This window comes from Nannospalax galili, unplaced genomic scaffold (genome assembly GCF_000622305.1).
Source record: "Nannospalax galili isolate Female #2095 unplaced genomic scaffold, S.galili_v1.0 scaffold191, whole genome shotgun sequence".
Lineage (NCBI taxonomy): Eukaryota > Metazoa > Chordata > Mammalia > Rodentia > Spalacidae > Nannospalax > Nannospalax galili.
In genome coordinates, this window is record NW_008331484.1 from 5,956,443 (window position 1) to 5,966,059 (window position 9,617).

A 9,617-nucleotide genomic window follows, 5' to 3' on the forward strand; every position below is an offset into this window, starting at 1 on the left:
ACTCATTAAGTAGACCAGGCTGGCCTTGAACTCACAGAAATCTGCCTGCCTCTGCTTCCTGAGTGGTGGGATTAAAAGTATGTGCCACCACACCTAGAAGCTACTTTTTTTCTTTCTTTCTTTCTTTTTTTTTTTTGGTGGAACAATCTCTCTGTAGCCCAGGCTGGCTTCAAACTCAGGCTCCTCCTGCTTCAGCTTCCAGCATACAGGGATTACACAGGTGCAGTGCTACGCTTGGCTCTCTCACAGCTTTTTATTCTGCTTATCCTATCTGAATTTGGGGTTAGGGATTTAGCTCAGTAGTGTAAGCATAAGGCCCTGGGCTCAGCCCTCCAGGCCATAAAAGAAAAGACAAAGTCACAAAAACAAACAAAGAAAATCAGCAAGGCAGCTACCTGAATTCTGACCTCTTGAGCAAGATAGTAACTCTATCAGCAACGTTCATCTGCTCCTACTGCTGTCTGGATCTAATCTCTATCTCCAACTTCTGCCTCTGTTTACCCATATTATCAATTTTGGAATTGGTGTCTCTTACTATCTCCTAATTAACTTTGATGCACCTCAGTTTTCTCAACTGTAATGGAGAAGATAATGGGTTTTATGGAGAGAGTATAATGGGTATGATTCCCGCTTTAGTAAGAAGAAGAAAAAACACTTGCTCAGCATTACCATGTACAACTGATCATCTAAATACCCTGCATATTGTATGTACAAAGTCCTTAACCTGGTGCCTGGTCAAGGAACATATCCAATAAGATCCCACTGTTTTCCCACAGTACTACTCAATAAGTCAGATACTATATTAAAAAGAACTTCCAGCCATGGTTTTCCTGTTCTCTTCTGACTCCTGCAGCATGCATTGTGCACACTGTTCATACAACAATGATCACATACGACTTACAAACAAGCCTACTGTTTCATGAATCATCTCTATGTCCCTCATTCAATGTGTCTCAGAGCCTTTCAAATTGCAGAAGTTCATTATATATTTGTTGATGGATTACTTGATTGATTATATGATTTCTTCATACTCTGTAGCCGAAAGTCCACTTGACCAGCACATATTGGGAGGCAGCAGTGAGGTCAGTGACAGGGGTTGCAGCAGCGACTTAGTGAGGAACCACCTTGCAAGCTTCCGTGCTGGCACTAGCAGCTCTTCACCCTCTACAGGAGTATAGGATTGACATGAGATTGTGAACTGCTTTACCAGAGGAAGCTCGTGGAAGATGGGTTTTCTTTAATCTTTGTAGTGTGAACCAAGGCCACCTGAGATGGGAATGCAGGTAGCTTACTTCATGGTACAATTTGCTTGAGAAGTGATAAATTCACCACCAAAGTAATTTCTAAGTCAGAAACTACCACAGTTCAAATACCACTACTGGTCAACTCTATCACTAGAGATTTATTGTTTTGAGTTATTGTCTATGGGGTAACTACAAATTCTCAGACAGGTCTAACATCAGCTAATTTTTCTGAAAGCATTGGTGATTTCTTTTTCCATTTGACATGTAGAGCAGAGAACTAAGAACCAAGGCCAGGGGAGGTCAGAGGGAGAAGTGCCTGTAAGAAGGGGAAAGGGCTTCTCCATAAATGAGAAGTGAGCTTAGCAGAAGACAAGTTTGCCTACTTCACTGCACCATTCTGCTTAGAGGTCACAGGCCTCTTTAGAGTAAAAAGCAATCCAGCACTTCTAAAACACAAGCCATAGGGAAGAAGTTCCAGAACCAAATGATGACTATGACTTCAGACTTCTCACTTGGGAAAAAGTATGATTAAAACATTAAAATATTCAGATATTTTCCCTTATTCTTTTCATTCCTAGCTATCAAATCCACTATTTATAGTTGCACTACATATTTCTGAAAGATATTGTTACCTGTTGCCTACAAATGTTCACAAGTATTTTAAAGCAATGGATGGTATATTTGATAATTTTGTCTATTTCTTTCTATTATTTCAATAACCATATATACTCTCTCTACTCCTCTGTGTTCAAATGTCCTACAAAGAATCTAATCACCAGAAGGTTTGTTCAACTGAGAGGAGGGAGGCTCAGAAACAGAGCTGATACGCTCGTGAGGAAGCATGGTAATGCCTGGAAATAAGACACACAAGTCAGGAAGTTTGAGGCATAATTGCTGTCCACTCTGTGCCCTTGTGCAAAATGTACAGTTGCTTGAGACCTCAGCACTTTTATGATGCTACTATTTATTTTAAATTTATTATTTTCCTGTTTTCCATAAGTGGGGAAACAATAAATATAAACCTAAAGATTGTCTCATGAGGATTAAATGGAATCTTCTTTGTGGAGGCCCTGGAACAGTATCAGGGGTGGTGTCCTCAGATAGAGTGGTGAAAGTGTCAGTGCCAGCTTCTTCTTGGACATTAAGCCTTGCGGGAAATGTGGAGGAATGAATAAGTTATTCTGAGGGGGTTTCTGAGACCAGCAAATGCAATGAGAAGACTATTGTAAATGACTATACTACAACTCAGTGGTATGGTCGTCATGAGAAACATGAGGAAGAGGTCACTTCTAGCTCCAAATGATGTTTGAAAAAGTGGTTCCAGAGAGTTGTTCCCCACTAAGGTGGAGCTCAGAAGACAGCTCATTCTTTTATAGATGTTAACTTTGCTAGATTGAATCAGGTCAACTGCAGCTTCCAGATATGTTCAGGGTCACCTCAGTAGCTATGGGACCTGAAGGACTTCCAGATGTACCCAAGTCCCTGCTGTGTGTGTTAGCAAAGACTTCCACCATAAGCAGAAGTCTACTACAGAACCAAGACATATGGCAAGAGTTTAGGATTTGCTTTCAGTGTGTCCCAACCAGTTTATTGCTAGTCACACTGAAAGCTAAGGAAATGAATAACTTTCCCCTGTCTGTTAGAGCAGATTTCAAGGCTGCCTCTAGGGAGCACTTTGCATTTCATTCAATATTAACAGGCTTCTTATCCCTCTAATTCCCCTCAGTGTGCAGGCAGAGAGTTTGTTGGCCACGTGCCTTGCTGTTTAATGAATGGTCATCACACAGTCACAGATGGGCCTGCTCAGCAGTGGCTCAAAAGGAAGTTCAAAAGGCTCTGATCTTCCTTAAACAAGGGACTCTAGACTCAGTGGATGGAATTGCACTGGGGAAGGGCTGGGGACACAGACAATCCAGTGGGCCTTAACAGGGATGACAGAGTATATGGACTCCAGTGGAGGGGGCGCTATGGGAGCATGTCAATGGGGACGTATAAAGATGATTAAGATTGTTTGAGATGTTCTGTATGAAATACACAAAAAATTCAATAAAAATATATATTAAAATAAAAAAAACATATCAATTAGGCCTAGTGGCACAGTAGGTTAAAATAAAGTAACCGAATGAATGAATCAATGCATAATCAATATAAAATATTACTTTGAAAGCCAAGTTCTGGTAGCACAAAGAAGCAAGGAAAGATTTTGTACAGAAGCCTGCCTGGAAGTCTGCAGCACAGTAATGGACTTTACTGCCCAGAAATACTGCCAATACTCTGACACTCCCAAAGGAAAGAGTGTAAGCCCTGACTGCACTGTTGGCATTAATGAAGGAAGAAGTCAAAGTCTGTAGCTGTGACTGCAGCAGGCAGAGTATCATAGACAGCAAGACTAAAAGTAACATTGATCTTGGGGTCCCCATGTAAGAACACTGTGAGGGCATTGTACCTCCAGGGAGATATTGAGAAATGGAAAAGGAGAAGACTTCTGGGCTGACTGAATTTTCATAGAAGGGTATGTTTCAAGCTAGGTATAGGGCGGAAAAATGGCTTAGCAGGTAAAAGCACCTTTTGCCAAACCTGACATCCTGCTTTGTACTCTGACCTCCATGTGTGCCCTGGTGAGCATGCACCCTCACACCCCTACTCCAACGAATGAATAAATTAATGTGATATATTTTTAAGTAAACTAAGCATGGCTAAGTTTCCTTGAAATGAGATGATTTAGACTCAAGAGCAAAGTAAGAAAAGTGAAATGCTTTTGAAAAGCTATGTCTCAATTACGAAAGTTCATACCTATGATAATACTATTACCTGCCCTCACCCAATTTACTCTCATTTGTTGACATTGTTTTATTCTTCTAGTAGTGGTTTTCAGGGTTGCAGCATACATTTGTAACTTACCACAGCCTACCTTCAAGTAATGGCATCATTTCTCATATGGAAAAGCCTACAAAAGATATGTTCAAATTAGTTCTCCATGTGTGTTAAACCTTGCAAACTATTGGTACTGCTTTTGCTTAAGCCAAATAGCTTTTGAAGAAATAAGGCAGCAATATCTTTTGTACTTTCCCATACATCTGTCATTTCCTGTGTTCTTCAGGTCTCTGGTAAATTTGGTATCATTTTCCTGCTACTTGAAATGCCACCTTTGACATTTCTTGTAGTGGCTAATTTTGTCACTGTTTTTAACAACTAGGAAAGCAGTTTTCCTTTTTGTTGTTGTTGTTTGTTTGCTTTGACATTGTCTCAGGTAGCCCAGGCTAGCCTTGAACTATGCAGTCAAGGGTGACCTTGAACTTCTGATCCTCTTGTCTCTCCCTGTAGCCCCAGCTGGCCTGGCCTGGAACTCACTATGTAGGCCAGGCTGGCCTTGAACTCATAGAGATCTGCTTGCCTCTGCCTCCCGAGTGCTGGGATTAAAGGCGTGGGCCATGCCCGGCCCTCTTGTCTCTTTTTACCTAGTACTGGGATTACAGACATTTGCCACCACTCAAACATACTTTCAATGGGCGTAGAAGTCTATGTTAATATTATTCCTTTCCATAATTTGATGCTGTTTCTAATTCTCTGCATTTTGATCACATGTGGGACTTTGTACCATCTTCCGGCTCACATTGTTTCCAATAGGAAACCTATGGTTTTTCTTACCTTTTCTTCCTCTGTATATAATGCTTATCCATCTCTTGTTTTTTAAAAAAAAATTGTTAATTTTTTTATGTGTATGTGTGTATTGCCTGCATGTAGGTAAGTGCTCCTGTGTTGTGCAATGGCTGTGGAGGACAGAAGAGGCTGTCGGATCCCCTGGAACTGGAGTTACAGACAGTTGTTAGCTGCCACGTAGGTGGTGGGATTCGAACCCCAGTATTCCGCAAGAACAGCCAGTATTCTTAACCACTGACCCATCTCTCCAGCCTCTCTTGTTGCTTTTAAGATTTTCTCTTTAAACTCTTTAACTGCTCTACAATTTGTTGTAATACTTTTGTTTCTTGTATCTGGGGCACATTGATCTTCTTTGATCTAGTGGTTTGTAGTTTTCATTAAAAATGGAAAATATTAGAACACAGTTTCTTCAAATATGTTTTCTATTCCACCTTCTTTTCTCATTGAGGACTCTGATTTCATATATGTCATGTTGCTTGCAAGTGTTCCCCAATTCTCTGATATTTTATTTATTTGTTGTTCAGTCTAAAATGACTAAGAAACTTCTGCACTTAATTTTGGAACTTTCCATTGCTAAGACTTAGGTCACTAATCTTTTCCTGTGTGGTGTCTAAGTTGCTCTTAGTTTTCATCACATTTGTCTAATATCTCAGACATCTCTAGAACTTCAGTCTGGGTTTTCTTTTATGTCTTTCATGTATCTGACCTAACATGCTCCATTTTTCTTTTAGTTCTCTAAACAAATGGAATATTTCATAAATATGGGCGACAGTTGTAGTTAGTGCCCTTGCTGACTCAGTGCACGGTCAGTATCACTTCTTGCTGCTTCTTTTGAATGATTTTCTTTTTGTTATAAACTATTTATACTTCTTTGTATAACTTGCATGTTTTATTAATAACTTTATTTATAAGGAGTAAAAAAGGAAAATGGTACAGGTTGCTACTTTTTTCAGGCTTTTGTTCTTGTACTTTGTATTCAAGAAATGTTTAAATATTTTATTTATTATTTTTATTTTATGTGCATGTGTGTATTGCCTGCATGTAGGTAAGTGCACCCGTGTGTCGTGCAATGTTTGTGGAGGACAGAAGAGGAGGCTGTTGGAGTCCCTGGAACTGGAGTTACAGACAGTTGTTAGCTGCCATGTGGGTGCTGGGACCTGCGTCTTCTGCAAGAATACCCAGTGTTCTTAGCCCTTGAACCATCTCTCCAGCCCCTCTCTTTATTTTTCTTACATATATATGCATATATTTGTATGCACACATATATGTATTGCACTTAATCCATTTAATGATGCGTGTGTGTACAAGGACTGACACTTGGTGTTAAATAATCTATTAGGAAGTTCATCCCTGAAGAAAACTGATTCTCCTTCCTTCGGCAGCCATTGATTGCCTGTAGCTCTTCATCTAGAGGTGAAGAGATTTCCCCCATCCACCTTAGGATGTCAAGTGTTAACATTATGCAGGGTTTGTTTAGGCGACTGTATTGTGGAAATTTCATGGCTGCAGCTTCCCCATCATGTCCAGAATGCACCCTCTATCAGTAGGCTTCTGCCCCTTTAACTCTTCCAAATTTTCTGTCTCTTTCCGAAGACGTTCCTTGAGCCTTAGGCATTGGGGTTACATTGTCAGCCTATCAGTTGGGCTGGGCATCACATAGTCACCTATCCTCCGCATTTTGATCACGTGTGGACCTTTGCATTAGCCTTCATCTGTTGCAAAGAGATTCTTTCTTTCTTTCTTTCTTTCTTTCTTTCTTTCTTTCTTTCTTTCTTTCTTTCTTTCTCCTTTCTTTCTTTCTTTCTTTCTTTCTTTCTTTCTTTCTTTCTTTCTTTCTTTCCTTTTCTTCTTTCTTTCTTGTTTCCATGCATTAAAATTAAAAAAAATATATTTTTTGTTGAGATTTTGTACATTTTACAGAACAGTTCTTAATCAAATTAAGACCCCCCTTTCCCATCCATGCCCCCCACCTCACCTTCAAACTGGGCCTCCTGTATTCTTCCATACACATTAAGTCCAATTGGGTCAAGAAGTTTTTTTGGTGAGTGGTGAGAAAGAGCTGTAAATATTAGGATAAGTATTTAGAATATAGTAAGAAATTACATTGGTTTAGGAAAGTGGCAGTAGTAGGTTCTCCTCTAGGGTCTGTGAGCTCTTCACCATGTGTACTTGACTATGTTTACAGTGCCATGAATCACTTCCCTCCTATTGAGTGGGTCTTAAGTCCAACTGGACAGCTATTGATTACCCCAAGATAAAAGTGCCACTATTGTACCAATAGCGATATTTTGCTGGGCTGCTCATTCTTGTGGTTTGTAAGCTTTACTGCTAGGTAGAAGCCTTCTCAGCAGCTTGCATAGTACCTCCAGGCCAGTTCCAGCTCAATCTCTCCAAGTCCTTTGTTCAAAGCACACCATGTCTTCAGAAACAGTGTCTTAACTTCAAGTTATTGGAAGCAATCAAGGGTTATGGCAATAGCCTATATTATTTTAGAAGTCTCTTAAACTACCCTGACTAACATCTGGAAGGGTTAGTATTTTTTATTAAGTTTATGAAATAAAACATTTTCCTATGTTTTTCAGACAACCTTAGTATTTATTTACTTCTCTTTCCTCTCTCTTCTACATTACCCTCTTTACCCTTCCCTAGTTAAAGTACTACCCCATTTTTCCAATTTCTCCTTTGATAGCACTGATGTCCTACCATCCCCTTCTCTTGAACTCCTTCTTTCCCCCTGCTACTTCCTTTCCTTTCTACTTTCCTGGCTTCTGCAATTGTTTAACAATATATATTCAGTATCTAAAGGTTTGGAGTTAGGATCCACAGACGAGAGAAAACATGGGGCATTTGCTTTTTTGTTTGGTTTAGTTTGTTGTTGTTGTTGTTGTTTTGGAACTGTGTTACTTGGCTCAGTATAATGTTTTCCATTTTCATACATTCATCAGTCAGGTCAGGATCACAAACTTAACTTGCAATTTTAATTGTGTGGTAAGCCTAGTGAATTTTGTCTTGTGGAGTACTACATGTTTCTTATATTCCTGTAAGTTTTTCTGAGCCTTCATCTAGGATTCACTCAAGTTATTTGTAAGTAATTCGAACCATTTAAGACTTGCTTTAAAACTTGAGTAGGCAGAATCAGATTATCCTTTTAGTCTACAAGTGATGTTGTCCCTAGATTATCAAGGTAATCTCTAATTATCTAATACCTGGTGGATTATAAGATTTTCCATATTCACTGATGAGGACACAAATATATCCTGGCCTTATGTGAGCTGTAAGAATGGTTCTGTCCACTCATTCAGGTTGGTATTATTCATAAACTTGAGTGGCTTCCTCCTCACTAGTTCTGACTAGTCTTGAAGTAATGAAGGATCCTCTGCAGATCGCAGCACTCTTTTTCTACCGATTTTCCTTTCTGGGATGTAAAACAAGTTAACTTCCTCATACTCCCGCCTCTGTTCCTTCAACCTATGGCAGCTCTAAGCTGCTCTTAGGCTCTAAGTTGACACCGTTGTGCTTTCATTTCATGTGTTGCTCCTCTTTTTAGGTTCATTCTCCTGTAGTGCCTGATTTCTGATGTCTGAAATCTGTTTTATATGTTTTAGTAGTTTTAAGTAGTAGAGTAAATCTAATTTTTATTACTTTGGCTTGACTGAAAGCAAAAATCTACACTACACCTTCAGTCCACATTAGAATAGTAGGAAAACTTACATATAAATGAGTGTTCGTAATTTTGACTGTGCACGTATTATCCACTTGAACTTTGCACAGTTTTGTACAGCTTATGTGGAGAGGCAAAGAAATAAAACTGCTTGAAACAATAGACCCTTAGACATGAATTTAACTATAGTACTAATGTTAGTAAGGTTTTCCTTTCAACAGTAAATTGTAATATTTATCCTGACTTAATTGACCTAGCTGATATATCATATTTAGCTCTAAAAATTCCTTCTCATACATGTCATATGATGTATTTCTGTAAAATAATTTTTGCTGGTACTCTTTACCCAAATGCATAAATTACATTCTTTTCTAAAGACCTATTAATGGGGATTCACACCTATCCATTCCATTACACTAGTGTCAATTCATAGACAATAGTGTCATAGAGAATGATTTAATTTACTTGTAACTTCAATTTTTAGCTATGTGAAAATGGACTCCTTCTTGTTATATAGATTTCTCCACTAGAAATCTTAGCAGCTGAAGGACTCACCAGTTACTCTTTAACCTACTGGGGATTCAACTGATTAAATGAACTTAATTGAGGGGAATGGGTTTTCATTCCAATGAGTTCTATTTTATTAAGCTATAATTATTAAGCTCCTTTGAATCCTTTAAGCTATTGTATTACAGTTGTGACATAGTTTTAGCTGTGTTATAAGAAAACAATTATCTCCTTTATCATTTAGAAATACATTTCTGTACTGAATGATTTTTGTATATTGAAGTAAATTTTAATAAAAACCAAGGGATATTGCTTCAATCCTATATAAAAAGGAATTTAAAGCAATAAGCATCAACATTTATTGATCTTACGTGCCCTTCTGGCTATTCTGGTAAGGACTGTTACCATTTGTCCTTAATATTTATGTTTCAAAAGATCCTTATGATAAAATGTATAAATCTGAAGACTTCAGTGCATTCACACATTTCCCTCATTTCCCAAGGTCTCAGTTTCTCATGTTCCTATGTGTTAGGTACCAAAGGAAG